The sequence below is a fragment of the Olea europaea genome, chromosome 11 (assembly GCF_002742605.1).
Source record: "Olea europaea var. sylvestris chromosome 11, O_europaea_v1, whole genome shotgun sequence".
NCBI classification, from domain to species: Eukaryota; Viridiplantae; Streptophyta; class Magnoliopsida; order Lamiales; family Oleaceae; genus Olea; species Olea europaea.
Window position 1 is genome coordinate 23306488 of NC_036247.1, and position 18016 is coordinate 23324503.

Here is an 18016-nt window from a genome sequence, read left to right on the forward strand (position 1 = left end):
GACTTCTGACTTAAAATCATTGGGATAACAATTTTACATTTCAAAAATTATATATGTTTGTCGACTATTTCAGACAAAGTACACGTTGTTAGAATACGGAAGCGGAATTATTCAAAAATTAAAAATCCCTTTTAAGCAAGATCGACTAGATGTTCAAGTGTATGTTATACCAAAATTAAAGGGTTTTAATTTTTACCTAAATTCGATTATCAACCTTTGAATTGATTTTGAATCACTTACTTTCGGCCCTTTTTAATTGCAAGAACTTGGTGTTTCAAATTTCCATGTTTTCTATGGTATTCTTGAAAACAAAGACAATACCGGTGGGTGGACACCTTCTTTCAATTAAATCAAGAAGTTAATTCTTGATCTGGACAACTAAAAAGCAAGAAAATAAATATTTTCTCTCTCCAAATTTGAATTATATAGAACGATGTATTATGAATGTTGTAATATTTTTGTGTTCATCTAATCTCTATTTATATAGACAAAGATGTTACAATTCATGTACAATAATAATTTCACAGTCAAATAAGAGTTCTAATTAAAATTCAAATATGAGTTTTAATTAAAGTCCAATTCCAATTAGTTTATATTTAATTATGTGTGTAGTCTTGGAACTTCAATTACAATTACAATTAAGTTTACAACCCTGAGGGCTAGTTCAGTGGTCAGACCTTGAATTTGCTCCCCAATGGTCACTAGTTCGAGTCGCCTCAGGACCACTAAGGTGAGTAACCCGCTGTAAACATCAGGGCCCTGTGGGATTAGTCGATGTGGGCATAAGCTGACCCGAACACGCACAGTCATCAAAAAAATTATAATTAAGTTTACAACTATCATAGTAATTACAACCAAGTACGAAATTTTATTGTAATTACAATTAAACTCAAAACTATTATAATTACCATAATTAAGTTACAATACTTTATGGAGCTACCACATGGATTTGATCGGACATATATTATCCAACCTCGAATAATTATATCTTGTCTAGTTAACTCTAGAGAACACAATCTAAGTAGTAGTCTTTGTTTTTCAACTAAAGACAAAAGATTGAACTCTTGGAATATATAAGATTACATAAACTAATAAATCTGTAATACTTTCCTCTGACCGGCCGTATATGTATTTTATCTCCATTCGAGATCAGATAATTAGATACGAGTATAAATGACCGTTTTGCCATTCTAATTATTCTCACTAACTTAAGCATAATTTTCTTCAACTGTCATGTAAACTAATCACAGATGTTGAAGTTTAGCCGTCGCAAAACACTGAACTCAGCTTTTAATCGTTCAACGAAAATTACTTAAATAGTCACTCTACCCATTTTGCAGGGTGACGGTTCCCGACACGAATTCATATTCTCTACTTCGCTCATTTTCAAGTTTTCAACTCATCAAGATGTTTAACCAATCAAATTGATCTCACCTAATGATGAATCAAAAAAAATTAAATTCACGAAAAGATATACATAATCATGTAAGGGATTTAGATGAAATACACAGCGGTCAAGTAGAATTTAATTCTCAGCATGGTCATACTATAAAATTAAATTCGACACGCGGTCCGTTCAATACACTACAAGTGTACTAGTATCACCTTTAACTATTTCTGTGATAAGGGCAAATCACAAACTCGAATAGTAAATTCGTCAACACTATAACCTTCCAATAAAAGGTGCCAACCCTTGTACATATATTATGAACAAATTATTTATGATCAAAATATAAGTTGTGTCATATTTCACTTCTCAACGTAAGTATCTCACTCATATTATGACAAGTAATCACAGGTGTAATTTCTATTTCAGATAGGCTAAATAATTAGATAATGATGGAACAAGATTAGGTATATCGGATATTGAACTCATTTTGTAAGTCGTAATTAATTAGAAATCTTCGACTCGAGAAAAATTATTTTGGATAATAACACATTAAGTTCAACCCATTGAAAAAAAGCAGATTTTGTATAAGTTATAATCCAATTCAATTTCTCTTTCTGGAAACGCATGAAATGGATATTTAAGTTTTTAATCATCTTTTTTAATTTAATATTAATCCTAATTCTTATCCAATTACTTGTGAAACTAGCCCATTTTGATTTTGATAGGATGGCTGCCACATAGTTATTGGATTGGGATGGTAATTCTTTTAGATTGAATAAAACAATGATAAAGTACAATCTCATTTTTATGATACACAATACTTTGGATTTGGCTATATCAAATCAAGTTCCGTTTCACATAAAAATTATCAACCTACACCTATATATACCTGATGAGTGATTTACACTCATTATATTATGCCATTAATTTCATGATTTTGCTATCTTAGAGAGTATTTTAGAGGTGCTAACATGTGGTTTTCACGCTATTTTGAAGGATGGATGAAGTGGAGAAAACAAGGGCTAAAAGAGGCCAAATGAAAGAAATAGGCAAAAGTTGGCGAAATTGGATAAAAGGACCAAAATGTAAAAGATCCAAAGTTCGAGGACTAAAGTGCACATAATCAAAAGTTGTATCGGAACTTGCAATGAAGATCCGAGAGTGGTAGGAGTCAATTGGATGAAGGAAGGTGTCAAAAGGAATCAAATTTAATCAAGATATGATCATAAATCATTTTCCAACCGAAAAGTTTTGCACCGAATTTTTAGTCCCACATTCAGATCCATTGTCGACATAGCAAACGATCGAATTGGAGAATGATGCCTAAAGCAAAGTTGTAGCCCTTTGAATTACTTTCCAACGCATCTTGAATCACTTCAATTGGATATCGAACGAGAAAGTTATGCAGAAAACACTGAAACACGCGCAGAATGCCATTTCGGACGAACCGGGCGCCCAGGCGCTATACCCTCAGCGCCCAAGCACCACAATGCTGTAATTCCAATGGAAACTCAGCGCCCAGGCGCTGCATTCCGAGAAAGGGAAATTCAAATTTCTAAAATATACTTCTCGGTCCAAATCGACTCCAACCCGTCTAAAACTCCTAGAAACTATAAATACCACCCAAAAACCTAAAAAAGGGGGAGAGCCGCACATTACAAATCTGTGAAAACCAGCCACGTATAGGGGAAACGAGCAAGAGAATTCTGGGGAGAACAGTCGACAATTACAAAACAATTGAAGGGAATTTTCATTGGCTCAAACTTCTGGGATTGAGAAGGAAGAAAGGAGAAAAAGGGGCACGGCTGGAAAGACAAATACAATTGAAGGAATTAATTTTGGAGAAGAAATCAAGCTGCTACAAACGAATTTTTCCATTCCTTTTTCTTTTCGACGTGCTTTCATTTTAATTTACTTATGTTAATTCTTTCAATTATGCACTAAACTTTAATCCTAGGGTTGATGTAGCCTGCTTTAGACATGTTTGAATTCCATTTTAATTATTTCAATTAATCTTTCCGTTTATTTATTTATGTTGTTTGTGCGCAATGCTTTCAATTAACTGGCCACTAATTGATTGATTTGATATTCTAAATTTTGGCACTCGAGAGAGGCAAATTTAGGCGTGAACTAAGACAACATAACCTAGATTTCGTAGGTTTCGAGAGAATGTGCGAATCTTTGAGGCTTGTTTTAAGTAATAACCACGCACTTGATAATTTTTATATCTTTAATTCGGAATAGAGATATTGGAATTAAAATATAGAAATAGATTTTATTTGGCGCTCGAGAGAGGGAAATAGAATTACTTTAGCGTTCTTGCCTATAAATTTTGGAAAGATCGATAGAAATAATTATACAGTTGAAAAACATTGTCGAAGGTACGGTGAAATCATTCCATAGACATTCATAATTTAATAAGAAATTCTATAATTTATCCTCATTTACTTGCGTCGTTCATCCCATTTATTTTAATTTAGCATAAAATATCGTTTCAACATTTGATTGTCTAAATAAAGTGAGGGCTAAAATAATTATAGTACTCAATTGATTCGAATATCAATCCCTGTGGGTTCGACATCCTAACTTCTTTACTATATTACAAAACTTGACACCGTACACTTGCGGTTTAAAAATCACGTTGCATAAATCGTGTGGCAATACCTCACGGGTCCCCAAGCATTCTACAGAAAATTTCAAAAAGCTTTTATCTAAGATTGAAATATTTCAAAGAAAACTGTTCCAATTGGTTTTTTTTGAACTAGAAAATAAGATACCAATTTTTCGCCCTTTAGTCGAAGCAGAGAGTTCAAGAAAAGAATTTAGGCACAAGTGATTATATTTCGTTCATTAATTCATTTTATTTAGCGAGGTAAGATACTTTATGTACATGTATTTTTGTTTCCTTATGCTTTTATATTCAATTAAATATACATGAATTGTCAGTGGACCTTCAATTTCTTTAAAAAGAGAGATGAATTTCAACGGGATTAAAGAAGACATAAGATGAGTGTATTGTTTGGTCACCGATATACTCCATAAGAGTAGAGTGATATGAAGTGTATATTTTATTTGTTATATAATTGTGTATGGAAACTGCACATATCTTATTTCGATGTTTTCAAATACTCACTCTTACAAATTTTATAGGTTAGTTCGGATCGATGGGAACTGTGATGAGATGGTGATGAGGATTGTCCACTGGATTGAAAAAAGGAAAAAGAAATTAAATAATTAGTGTTATATATTTGTTCAACATTAATAAAAATCGGCGTGTGGAATGGAAAAAGGAATTGGAAGCCTTCTCTTTCGACCATGCGACCGCATGGAAAGAGTCCATGCGGTCGCATGGTTTGGTGCCGAAAATCTCACGGGCATGATCACTTGAACCATGCGGTCGCATGGTTGGTTTTGGTGACCGTTGTGGCCGTTTTCAGTTTGAATTATGGCAGCTTTTAAGATGTTTTTAGCAACCTTTCAACATAATTTTGGCACCAATTCGTGGCATTGATTAAGGCCTATAAATAGGCCATGGGTGATCAATGGAAAATATGGAAAATCGTATTACAAACACCTGAGAAATATTATTCTCTCATTCCACAAAACGAAAGTTGAAATCCTTTCTTCTTCCATATTCAAACCCCCTAGTGTTCTTCAAGTTTTGGAGAATCACGCATGTGCTTAAGCGTTCGATTATTTACAAGGCTTGTTATAATCCTACAAACCGTTTGCCGCGAGACCCTTTAAGCACCAAATTATATCCGAGAGAGGGCAAATACAGTTTGAGGACAGCGATTACGCGTTCGAGCCTTCATATTCATTTTGATCTTCATCTTGTCTATTTCATCTTCTTGATATTATGGTTTTGGTTTATTCTCCATTTTCCTTGGTGATGCAATTATTTTCAACAATCTCAAACTGTATTTTGGCTATGGAGAATGAATCACTTTGGCAAAGTTCAAGTTGATGATATGCAGATCGTGGTTGAAACATTTGATGAGACGAATTTTATATGAAGGTAGGTATGAATTTTGAAGATCCTCCATATTCTAAATTCGGATTTGGCGACGCTACTGGAGTCGTTTCTTTGGCAAGACAAATCTGGAAAGTGAACTATTTCTCTGTGATCAATTTCCGGTGGCATTGGTTGAGGAATATGAGACCACTTTAAGGTATGTCTATTGTTGGTTTGGAAATGAATCTTTGAATCATTATGTGACTGCAATTATTCCATAAAATTAGGCAAAACCATGAAAGTGGTTTTAATTTTGAACAAATGCATGAAGTCGTTTTGACTCTTCAATCTGTTTAATGGAAAAACATTTAATAAATAAGGCTTGGCAAAATATGGATTTCAGTCCGGTGAAATTTTCTATTGTTTATTATGCTGCCTACATGTTATATATTTGTCGGAATTATTGCATTTGTCGAAATTGCAGTCAACTTTGGCAGTTTCATTTGCCAGTTTGAATTGCTGTCACCATTTAATCCAAAGGGTGCGTCATATTAAAAATTAAACTGTTGTAATTAAATGGAATTCACACCCTTTCATATTTTATTTCCACTGCATTCATGGTTTATAACAGAAAATTCATCAAGTTTTAAGCAGTTTATTTAATGAAAATAATGGTGACTGTTCGGTGATAAATTATATGATGTATTTCCATAATTTCTGGAAAAGTGTGAACTTGTTGGCAGTACATATATATAAATTTGGATTGGATATAACTGCTTTTCGGTGGACGAAACGGTGGATTCGTTAATGTGAACATATCTGCCTATTCCTTCCATCAGTTTACGGCCATTGGTGACCGTTCATAGTGCATGGCTGCGTAATAGTTGGTCAATTATTATACAAGTGAATCTGTGATGATTAAATAAATGGAAATGGTAGAGGCTAATTAAAGGACTATGGTAAAGACTGACTTGGTGTCAACATGAAAAGTTGAATGAATTATGTGATTCTGTCAAAGTGAAAACTTTGCTAATTAAGCCTCTTATTTGTGGAAAATTGTGTAGAATATTATGAGATATTCTATGATTAATTTTATGGCATGATAATTGATTATGTGATTTATAATCTACTTTGCTAATTTACTGCAAATTAAGTTTGAAAGATGCATATATCTCTACACCTGAAGAAAGAAATATATGTCAAATAAATTTATGTCCAATTATGGATAGGTTCCATTTGATTATGCACTAGCTTTATGGGAAGTTGCATGTTCAATTTATGCATAGCTTTATTTGAAGGCATATGTCAGTTTGCATGTGAAAATTATGTTGTAGATCCAAATGGTCTAGCTGGTATATGCAATTATTTATTTGACTTTGACAAATATACGTGCATGAAGGAAAATGTGTGTTCCTTATTTGGAAATAAATTAATTCGCATGTGTTCACTTGAGGATGCATAATTTTGGCATTCACCCATATAGTTAAAGGGTTGAAGTTTTGATTGCATAATTACTGAAATGAAAATCATAATATTGCATATGGGAAAATTCTAATGTGTTAGAATTATATGAAAGAAAGTATGTGCACTTTCATGATCATTTCTTCTACTAGAAATTGAAAATGATATGATAAATTTGTTTAATTGATTTCATGTCTTGTTGAACTCATATTAACTTAAGTTAATGTTGATAGCCTCATTTAATCGTATGGTATTAAGTGAGATGATTTTATGCCAATTATATTTGCATAAATTATGACAAATCGTGAATTGTTTCTATTGGAAATTGCTAAGACATGGAAATATTTTGTAGAGCACAAATTGTGTTTGCATATTAGTATGACAAATTTTATAATATGCTCTAAATAACCTTCATGTATAAAGGATATTGTGGAAATCAATTTTAATTAATTGACTATTCTCACTTTGCTGTGACAATTGGAAATGGCTTTTATGCATGACATTTTAAAGAATGCAATTTAAACCAATTGTGATGGCTAAAGATTTATTTGATCATGGTTGTTATTCAGTGATTAATTCCAATATATAGGCTGTCACATTTGCTTGGATAATACACGAACCCACTTGGGTAGCCCACATGTTTCCATAGGACATCATTTGTTGCACGATACTTTTGCCATTATGTTGGTTTATGAACGTCAAGGTGCAAGTAAAGTACATCCATATTTGTGTTTTGAGACCAATCTATTAATATTTAATGGGTCTAAAGGATGTGCATAAATGTGGAAGGATGCCTACTATTTGTTGAAAGCTCATGAAATTTCATGACTACTTTTTCTATTGGAATATGAGAATTATTTGATAAACTTGATGATTGATGTCATGTTATATTGAAATGTTGATAGCCACAAATTAAGTGAGATAATCTTATGCAAAATCGTGTTTGCATATAAAAGAGACAAAATGTGATTCTGTCCAAAAGTGAATAAGGCGAATATGTACCATGTCATTGAGATGATATGATGCTATCTTGTGAAGATTATGAAAGTGATAAATTGCCAATGATTGGAGATTAGTCTCATTCGTTGTTGAATTGGACTTCAATCATGGAACCAAATTGAGTTGGTTTATGCTTGAAAAGCATGGTAGGTCTATGACCTTGATCGAATTGTGTGATCAAAATTAAATAGTGGATTGAAGTACATTGTGAATTAATGATAACTATCTGAAAGTATATAGACTTTCATGGTTATTATTGAAGTGCTAAGCAAATTGAACTACAAAAGATTTAATGAGCTCTAAGTTCAAGTAAAATCCCAAATGCGGGGGTTAATATGTTGATGAACTCTAAGTTCAATTACAATCCCAAATGTGGGGGTTGACATATCAAGGAAGTCTAGTTCAAGTAAAACCCGAAATGTGGAGGTTAACTTTAATAATTGAGAACTTATATAAGAAGTTCAAAGATTGTGGATGCAAAATTATTAAATTGCATATGAGTTCGTATTTGAGGAATTGTGGGGGTAACTTAGTTTAAAAAGTTACCGTATCCTTTACCTTTAATCATAGAAATACATCTATGATGGAAAAAGGTAGAGAATGAGGTAGAGAATGCCTGGTAAGGATGAAACACACTAAGTCGAAAGTGGATTAAATGGGGAAAGGCCGATTGTGCCGCTTGCAAAACCAATGGAATACTTAAAGAATATTCATTGAAGACCATTGTAATGATTTAATGATGATAAGTGAATACCCAAGTATGAAAATCCACAAATAGAAGTGATTGACTAGTGTAATGAATTAATGGAAATCATCCAACGGTGTTTTAAAATTTAATAAGGCTTTAAATATAGTGAGTGAAAAAAATGTGGCTTCTTGGTGGTGACAAGTTGTATCTATCAAATGAATCGATCGTTGGCTAGCTATATTTTGATAAGATACTAAGTCACATAAAATGAGAAGTAAAGACAAATAAGTCTTAGAGGTGATGTCACAAGGAAATTATCAAGATGGAACAATTTTTGAAGAGAATTTAGCGGATCCTTTAACTAGACCACTAAATAAAATTTTAGTGGCATCTAATTCGAGTAGGATGGGGTTGAAACTCCTAAACTATAAAGGTCCACCAATGACGGTAACCCTACCCATCGCTTACTCAAAAGGGTATTCCATGAGTTCAAAGGGAAACAAACAAGTCATTTGATATGTGGGATGATTTCAGCATTATTATAATCCGCAATAACCCTATCCTAAGTAAAATAATGCTGGTTGTTACTGAAGTGAGGGTTGAGCATTAAAGCTCTTAATGAAGTTCAGTGCTAAAACACAAGTAACTCTAAAAAGTAACAAAGATACTGGAAGAACTTCACCTAAACAAACTTTGAGGTGGTACCGCCTCAAGTGAGAGTTGGAATTTCTCTCTTGAAAGTTTGTTGAATAGGATGAGCGCAAGGCCATAAAAGCGCTAAGCGAGTTGAGGAACTTGAGAACGCATGGTACTCGTGTGTGTGTTCGAACCGGTATTATCACATGGAATAACTGGTTCAAAGTTACGACTACCTTTGATTCCGATTTTACTTTATTTGAATTACACTATGGTTAGATTCAAATCGAAAGGTATTTAATCCTTATGCATGGGTATCGTATACTTTGAATATGAGATCTTATTAAGTGTGGAACAAGTGGGGGATTGTTATATATTTATTCAACATTAATAAAAATCGGCGTGTGGAATGGAAAAAGGAATTGGAAGCCTTCTCTTTCGACCATGCGACCGCACGAAAAGAGTCCATGCGGTCGCATGGTTTGGTGCCGAAAATCTCACGGGCATGATCACTTGAACCATGCGGTCGCATGGTTGGTTTTGGTGACCGTTGTGGCCGTTTTCAGTTTGAATTATGGCAGCTTTTGAGATGTTTTTAGCAACCTTTCAACATAATTTTTGGCACCAATTCGTGGCATTGATTAAGACCTATAAATAGGCCATAGGTGATCAATGGAAAATATGGAAAATCGTATTACAAACACCTGAGAAATATTATTCTCTCATTCCACAAAACGAAAGTTGAAATCCTTTCTTCTTCCATATTCAAACCCCCTAGTGTTCTTCAAGTTTTGGAGAATCACGCATGTGCTTAAGCGTTCGATTCTTTACAAGGCTTGTTATAATCCTACAAACCGTTTGCCGCGAGACCCTTTAAGCACCAAATTATATCCGAGAGGGGGCAAATACAGTTTGAAGACAGCGATTACGCGTTCGAGCCTTCATATTCATTTTGATCTTCATCTTGTCTATTTCATCTTCTTGATATTATGGTTTTGGTTTATTCTCCATTTTCCTTGGTGATGCAAATATTTTCAACATTTAGTTTGTTTCATTCATGTCTCTAAATTTAATTGTTAATTTTATTTGTTCAAAGACTCATTTGTTTAATTAGTCAATTGATTGTGTTTAAATTTTTAGAAACTCAGATTTCGCGTTTTAATAGATATTTATGGTGATTTGGATCGTTCTTCATGTATTAAAGAGAAAATTGAGTTTTTCCTAACGCTCTGGTGTTTATAAAAAATGTTGGAGCATTACAACAGACACTTTAATTTCGCATGCTCAATAACAAATAAATGCAATAAATGAAGTGAACAGAATTTTATTCAATATAAGAATATTATTATTTTTACATCAGCAAAAACTACACTATTTGGGCACACAATCCAACACAAGTAACACAAGATAGAATGTCTTGCATTGTCTTTTATCTGTATCGAGATGCATTTGATTTTATTATTCGTGTGCGTCACCACTAGTGTGGCTAAAAATGATCCAACAATTATGGTGAACATAACGCTTCATTGTTATTCTTGCACTCATTTTGACTGGAGCTACAACATACAGAAATATGGAAGATGGATTAGGGTCATGTACATAAATTGATTTAAATTCAGAAAAAAATTAAAAATAAAAGTATTTTTGGTCATTTAAAATAGAAAAACTTGTTTTGTACTTGGACGTCTCATTTAAGAAAAATATTTACTTTCTGAATTATAGAAAAATACGACCAATTGGAGTTCTATTAACAACGATAATTTGTTGTGTAACTTAAAAGGTCGAGATGAATTAAATGAGATGACATGGGAGATATTTTACATCTTGAGTTAATATAATTACTAATGAACATTCCCTCAATATTAAACTAAGGATCTATTTGATTGCAAAAATGAAATTTGGGTGGAAAGATAACGAATTTCTGGAAATTGAATTGTCTAGAATTTGTTTTATTGAGAATTGTCAATTAAATGTGTTTGATTGATATAATTTTTTTACCGAGAAAATGTTGAAATTCTGAATATTTTAGTGTTCGTTTGACTTTATTTTTCATGATAATTGTCAATTAAAGGGATATAATTTTTTTTATTTGTGAATAGAATTTATTTCCATTGCAAAAAAAAAAACAAATAAAAAAAAAAAAAGGAGGAAGAAGTGATAAAATACATAACCTCGACCAAGAGAGGCTTTTGTGTGTTAGAACTCTATCTTTGAGAGAGAGAAAGGTCACTTTTTGAATGTACTAGTAAAATGATCATTTTATATGTTAAATGTCGATTTTATTTTTTTTGGTGACAAGTCATACATGTCAATTGGTGGGTATACAAAAAAACTAATAAATAAATAAAATAAAATCATTACAAGTCCGTTTAGAAAAATGAATATTCTCTATAAAGCTTGTAAAATTTGCCTCAAAAGTTGTGCACTTACCAAGTAATAATGAATATTTTCTTGAAAATTGCAAGGTTTGTCTCACAAGTTGTGCATCTATCAAGTAATATGTTTTATGGAAAATTGGGATATTTTCGGTTCATTTAAAAGTGATAATTTTGCTAAGAGTAATTATATCGATTCCATATTTTTTATTATTCGCACCATATTTTAATAGCAATAAAGTTTTCAATTTTTGCACTTATGTTCATCGCATTTTTTGTAGCATCTTATAATATACCTTCAATTAAATTAGCACATCTCGTCTTTGATTATGATTTTTTTCTCCAAATATTCTACTAATATGCATTGAACATGGGACAACCGTTTTTCAACTTTTTGTATTTGCTATTTAATTGATAAAATACAAGATAAAGTTACTAAAGTCATTTCTTCTTTCATAAAGTATTATAGGTCGTTGATTCAATCTATTTTGATGGGATATTTGCTTAGGGTAATTAGTACGAAACGTCCCTACTTTTCAATATTTTTTGTGCAAAACGTCTATACCTTCCATTTTTTGACAGTTTTATCATTACCTTCACATTTTATTATCGAAATCATCATTTTCATCAAATTTCTAGCGTAAAAGACAAATATACCCCTTATTTAAATAAAACAATAAAAAAGAAAAAAAAAGTTAAAGAATAAATTGCAATCATACTCCCAAACTTTTTTTAAAAGTGTAAATGAGTCCAAATAAATTATTAAAAGGGTAATTAATACAAAATGTCCCTACATTTCATTATTATTGTGCAAAACATCCATACATTTCATATTTTGATATTTTCACTTTTATTTCATATTTCATTACGAAAATCGTTATTCTCATCATTTTTTCAATTAAAAGCTGTAAAATGACAAATATACACTCGTCTTTAAGTAAACAAATAAATAACAAATTGCAACTATATTTTCAAAATTTTCAAAAAATTACAAATAAATTCCAAATAAATAATTTAAAAATTATTTTTAATTATTTATTTAAAATTTATTTTTTTGAAAAAATTAGGAGTGTAGTTATAATCTGTTCTTTATTTTTTTTTATTTAAAGAAGAGAGTATATTTGTCATTCTACAGCTTTTAATTGAGAAAATTGATGAAAATAGTATTTTTGCCATGAAATATAAAAATAAAGGTGAAAATGTCAAAAAAAATGAAAGGTATGGACGTTTTGTGATAATTATCCTTTTAATAATTTATTTTGACTCATTTGCACTTTTTTAAAAAGTTTGGGAATATGCAATTTATTTTTTAGCTCTTTTTTTTATTGTTTTATTTCAATATGGGGTATATTTGTTATTTTATACGAGAAATTTGATGAAAATGATGATTTCCGCAATAAAAGGTAAATGTAAGGGTAAAAATGTTAAAAAAATAAAAAGTAAGAACGTTTTGCACAATAATATTGAAATGTAAGGACGTTTCGTGTTAATTACCTTTTTTGCTTATGTTGAGTAATAATTTTTATTTAAAAATAAGAGAGCCAAATAAGTCTCTTCATGTCGTCCTAACAATTTTTTTTTTATTATTACTTTTTTTTTTTTTTTGTCAAAAACCATAACCAGAGGCAAGACATGGAAATTGGTTGAATGTTGAAAATAAGAATGCGATTTAAAAAAGAGAAAAAAAATACAAAAATGAGTAAAAATTAATAATATTCAGCTCCCATTTGGTAGCATTTTTTCACAAAAAATCATTTTTTTATCCTTATTTCACTATTTTTGCTGTCATTTTTTACTTATTCATGTGTAGATGGGATCCACTTTTCTTTCTAACGGTCAAAAAATCAATTTTCATAAATCATTACCGAATAGGCCCTCAGTGTAATTAAAATATAATGCTGTTGACAGAAATTGTGATTTGAATATAGTTACCATTCCTTTATTTTCCCCAAAAAAATAAAGAAAGAAAAATGGTCATTTAAAAAAAATGTTTTGAGTAGTGATTTTTTTTTTTTTAGAATATATAGTTAAAAAGTATGAAATTTTTTTAGATTTATGCGTTGAATATTTTATTATGTGAATATGTAGTTAAAAATGAGAATATACAATCGTTTGACTCCCATTCTTTTTCTCTATCTTATTTTCAATACACACTCTTTCATAAAATAATATTACACATAAATAAAAAAAATTTCATTATTTTTCAATTACACATTTTTAAAAAAAATACTATTTCAATAATTAAAATTTGAAAGGAGTGGAGACCAAATGACGGTCAAACACGGGCTTACTAGCAAACACATTTTGCACAAGGCCAAAGGTAAAATCTATTTTTCCTCTAAGAAGGAGAATGCACACGTAAAACTTTTGTTCAGATTCTCGGCTCGCACATCTATTCATGTTTCATGCTTACACATACAAAATTAGGGATTTAAAAGGAAGGGACTTTTCAATTCTGAAAATCCGAGGACTAAATCCATCGTCAATCTGCCCATATCTGGTAATTCTACATCTACATCTACATCTACCTCTTCATCCAACCTCCGTTTCCAATTGATTGCTGATTTAATTATAAGAAATTTCTTATCTCTATGATTGGATAAGTTCAGGGTTTCAATTTCCTGTGGCATAAATTACACACCTTCGTAAGCGGTACACCTCATGAATTCGAGTTGATTTCTTGATAATTTAAATTAAAACAAGAAAATTGGGCCGGAATTTCAGATTGTATAATTCAGATCAGCGAATGAAATTTTAAAATTTTATTTTTGTGACTAGGTGTGAATGGATTTATTATTAATTTGATTTTTTTTTTTTTTTTTTGGTCTTGTCTATTAACTGCACACCTTTTTTAAGTATTATGGGTGTGATGCATTATGTCCCAATTCTACAATGTAAAATCGATCTTCCACGTGTAATTTTTCCCTATGGATGCCATTATATTGAGTCACCCACATTGCTTTGGCTACATATTGGATCATTATGAGAAAGGTGGTATTGGCCATTGGCCATTGGTAATGGCCCTTCGATCACAAAAGTTGCTTTAATGAACTGCATTTTGCTGCAGAAACGTGTTTCAGGCGAATAAAATGTGCATGTGCAGTAGAAACAGGATTTGATGTTTTTGTGTTGCATTAAATTTGTCCCGAAAGTTCATTTAAGTACTGAATTTTTTGAATTTGTAAGGCTAATATAAAAGTTTTTGCTGGAAAAACTCTCATCTTTACAATAGTTAGATTATAATGAAGTATCCATCTTTATTACACTGGATGGTATTTTTTGTCAAAAAAGGCTTCAGAACTTGTTTTGATGCCACTTCAAAATTTAAAGTGACCTTTTGGGTTTTTATTACTTCTTTGTTACTCCTATAACCAATCCCAGAGTATTGCTCTAAGCTACTTTTTGTGTTAAAACCTTGTTTAAAAGAGGTGAATACAATATCTGAACTTGTTTCAACTTATGAGTTGCAACAGCACTTTTGACTAAGTATATTAGCATGCTGCAAATATAGTAGATGGATCTTTTCAAGAGAATATCACACTTGGTTAGCTATTAGGTTTTATTTGGTTCTTTAAGAGGATAGGTCAATGAAAGGATTTCTAAAAACCACAACACGTGCTGTCTCATTGAGAGTTATGATCTTCAAAGACTTACATAAACGGGTCCTTTAATTAAATATTTCGTGGTGTAGAATACCGCTATTCCGAGAACTGGACATTGCTTGTACCTGATAAATCAAGTTCTTCATTGGCTTTCTTCCAATATTACATTATTTATTTTCTTTTTTGTAGGACCAATACTGGGCACCTCCAAACTTTAAAAGGATATTATCTGCCAAATTGAAGCATTTGGCCGCAAATGGAAAACTTATTAAGGTGATTTTTGCCTTTCACCATATTCCCTAATTGTGAAATTATTGTGGGACTGTTTTCCCTGTTTCAAAGCTGCATATTTCCTAATTACTGATAGTCTATTTTCTTTGAATCCTTTAGTTTAATGTCTGTTAGAGTACTTATCTTTGATTTTGAGTCTGCTCATCTTTTACAGATGAAACGGAAATATAAAATAGCTCCAACTTCTTCATTGTCTGAGAGAAGAAGGAACCCTTCTATTTCGCTTGCTGGCAGAAGGCAGGGGATTTCTCTGAGAACTGACCGTGATGATGTCAGTGAGCTCACAAAATCTCAGATCGATTTAGAGCTAGCCAAAATGAGGAGCATGACTCCAGAAGAAGCTGCTGCGGCTGCTGCTCAAGCAGTTGCTGAAGCAGAAGCTGCGATGGCTGAAGCCGAAGAGGCAGCAAGAGAGGCGGAGGCAGCAGAAGCTGATGCTGAAGCAGCACAGGCTTTTGCAGATGCAGCATCAAAGACCCTAAAAGGAAGGAGCACTCCAAGTGTGGTAAGCTCATTATGAGAGTCAATTTATCTTGACCAGACGTCTGTTAAATTTCATGGAGTGGTTCCTTTAGAAGGTTAATTCTAAAATATGAGTTTTTTTCTCTGCAATTCTAGCATCCAGTGCCTTTCATAAATACGTGACGATAGAATGCTAAGAGCATTCCTGTTTTGTGAAAGTTTCTGGTGATTATTTACACCTTGTTTCCTAGTTACATTGTTATTCTTATTAGGGAGTGCTGAAAAGTGAAAACGATGTTTAACAGATGTCATATTTCTGTTTTATTTCCTTATGGAAATGGTGTTTTGAGCCCGACGCTGCAATGGAAAAGCCTATCTCTATCACAATGCAGAACCTATACTAGAACAAAAATCTATAATTATGCGTGCTGGTGCTTGATGCTACTCCCACTACTACATGAAGTAGTTACCAACACTGCTTTTGGCCACCATGACTAGATAATTTTACTATGCATCTTTGCCCAGTGTGATGACTATATATTAAGAGGGCTTTAAAATCTCTACTAATAAGAAAATTTATGCGTCATTGTTCTATCTCATTGCGAATTGATTTTCCACCATGTCTTGTAATGCTTGTATGAAAGACTTGCATACGTGTTGTCTGCATTGCTCCTCCTCAGTTCCTGAATCAATTGATTTTTTTCTGTGCAGAATATGCAAATGATTCATGCGTGATGGAGTTCAGGACAACATTCATAGTAACTTACAGCATTGGTTTGATTGAAACCTACTGAAGTACGTGTATGTCAGAAAGGACTTGTTCTGTCACTGTAAATACGTTGAAGAATGTAATCTCTGTATAATACAGGGAGTGTTTTCATGAGTGAATTCTTGAGATTGGCTGATTATGCTAACCTCTCTTAGACGTTAGCCACTTGTAAGGAAACTACTGCATGTATGCCAGAAGTTCCACATCCGGGCTTAGAGAACGGAAGACTTTTCTAGGATCAGAAGTAGGAGATAAAGGAAGTTTGTAAATAGATGTTGTTCAGCGTTTATTTTCATTGTTGGACCTGAATTGGAAGAAAAGAAGTCCCTCCACTCGGCACGAGAAAAAGGGCATTTGTCTGTGAGCTGCTTTGGGTTGCCTTTGGCTGTCCACATGGCTGCTTTTGAGGTGCCTTCCACGGCCTCATATGCAGTTGCTGCCCTTTCTTTGTAAGCGAAGGACTGAGAACTTAATTTCGTCAAGAGTTTTTCATTTTCTTTTTAAATATCTTTCAGTTTTTCACAATTTTCTTAGCAAATAAAGCTTTTCAGTATTTTAACTGCTGTTTATTCCTAATATATGATGGCTTCTGCATAATCTATATGAACTTATAGTGTATACATTTGTGCATAAGATCCAACCACAAGAAACAAGCTTAGATTTGGTAATGATTTAATTTCGAAGGTATCATACGATTTTATAAAGGTTAGTTATATTTATATAATTGATTTTACTTGTTTCGCTCTTGCTCATTGTAGTACATGTCTTTATACTTTTGTCAATTTTTTTTTATTTTCAACCTTCTATTAATCAACACATCATATCTCTACTAATGGTTCATCTTTCCAAAAGTCCATTGAGAGTCTAAAAAGGCTCACTTGACCTTCATTTTGAAATAAAAAACAATGAAAACAAAAATGCAATAAAAATATTATTTTCTAATTTCAAAACGTGCAAATGGAGTATTTTGATAGAAACTATCATATCATTGATCAATATTCAATCAACTGAAGTCTGAAGATAAAATTTCGTCCAAAAAAAAAAGGCATGGCAGTAAGTGCTATAATAAACAAACAAAGCTCAAAGATGTTGAATGCAATTAAAATGCGATACAGTAAATAAGTAAAATGTTTCGATAATAAAGTTCATAGACAGACCTCGTGTACATTATTTAAAAATGGATCTCGTGGGATGATTTCCTTTGGTGCAATTGCGCAAGAAGTCCCTAGTTTTTCTCCGAATGCACCACCTCCCAATATTTATTTCTCTTTATATTATGCCCCTGTTGGGCTCAAATTTTAATTTGAGTTAAGATTAAACAATTAATATTAATCGCATTTATCATGAGTCCTATAATTTTTCAACCACACATTTCAAGACTTCTATCA

At 32.2% G+C, this 18016-nt stretch overlaps 1 pseudogene; it reads left to right on the forward strand.

Annotated features, from left to right (window-relative positions):
* Positions 1-8793: 8793 nt before the first annotated feature.
* On the forward strand, positions 8794-17204 carry LOC111404603 (annotated as a pseudogene).
* Positions 17205-18016: the final 812 nt, after the last annotated feature.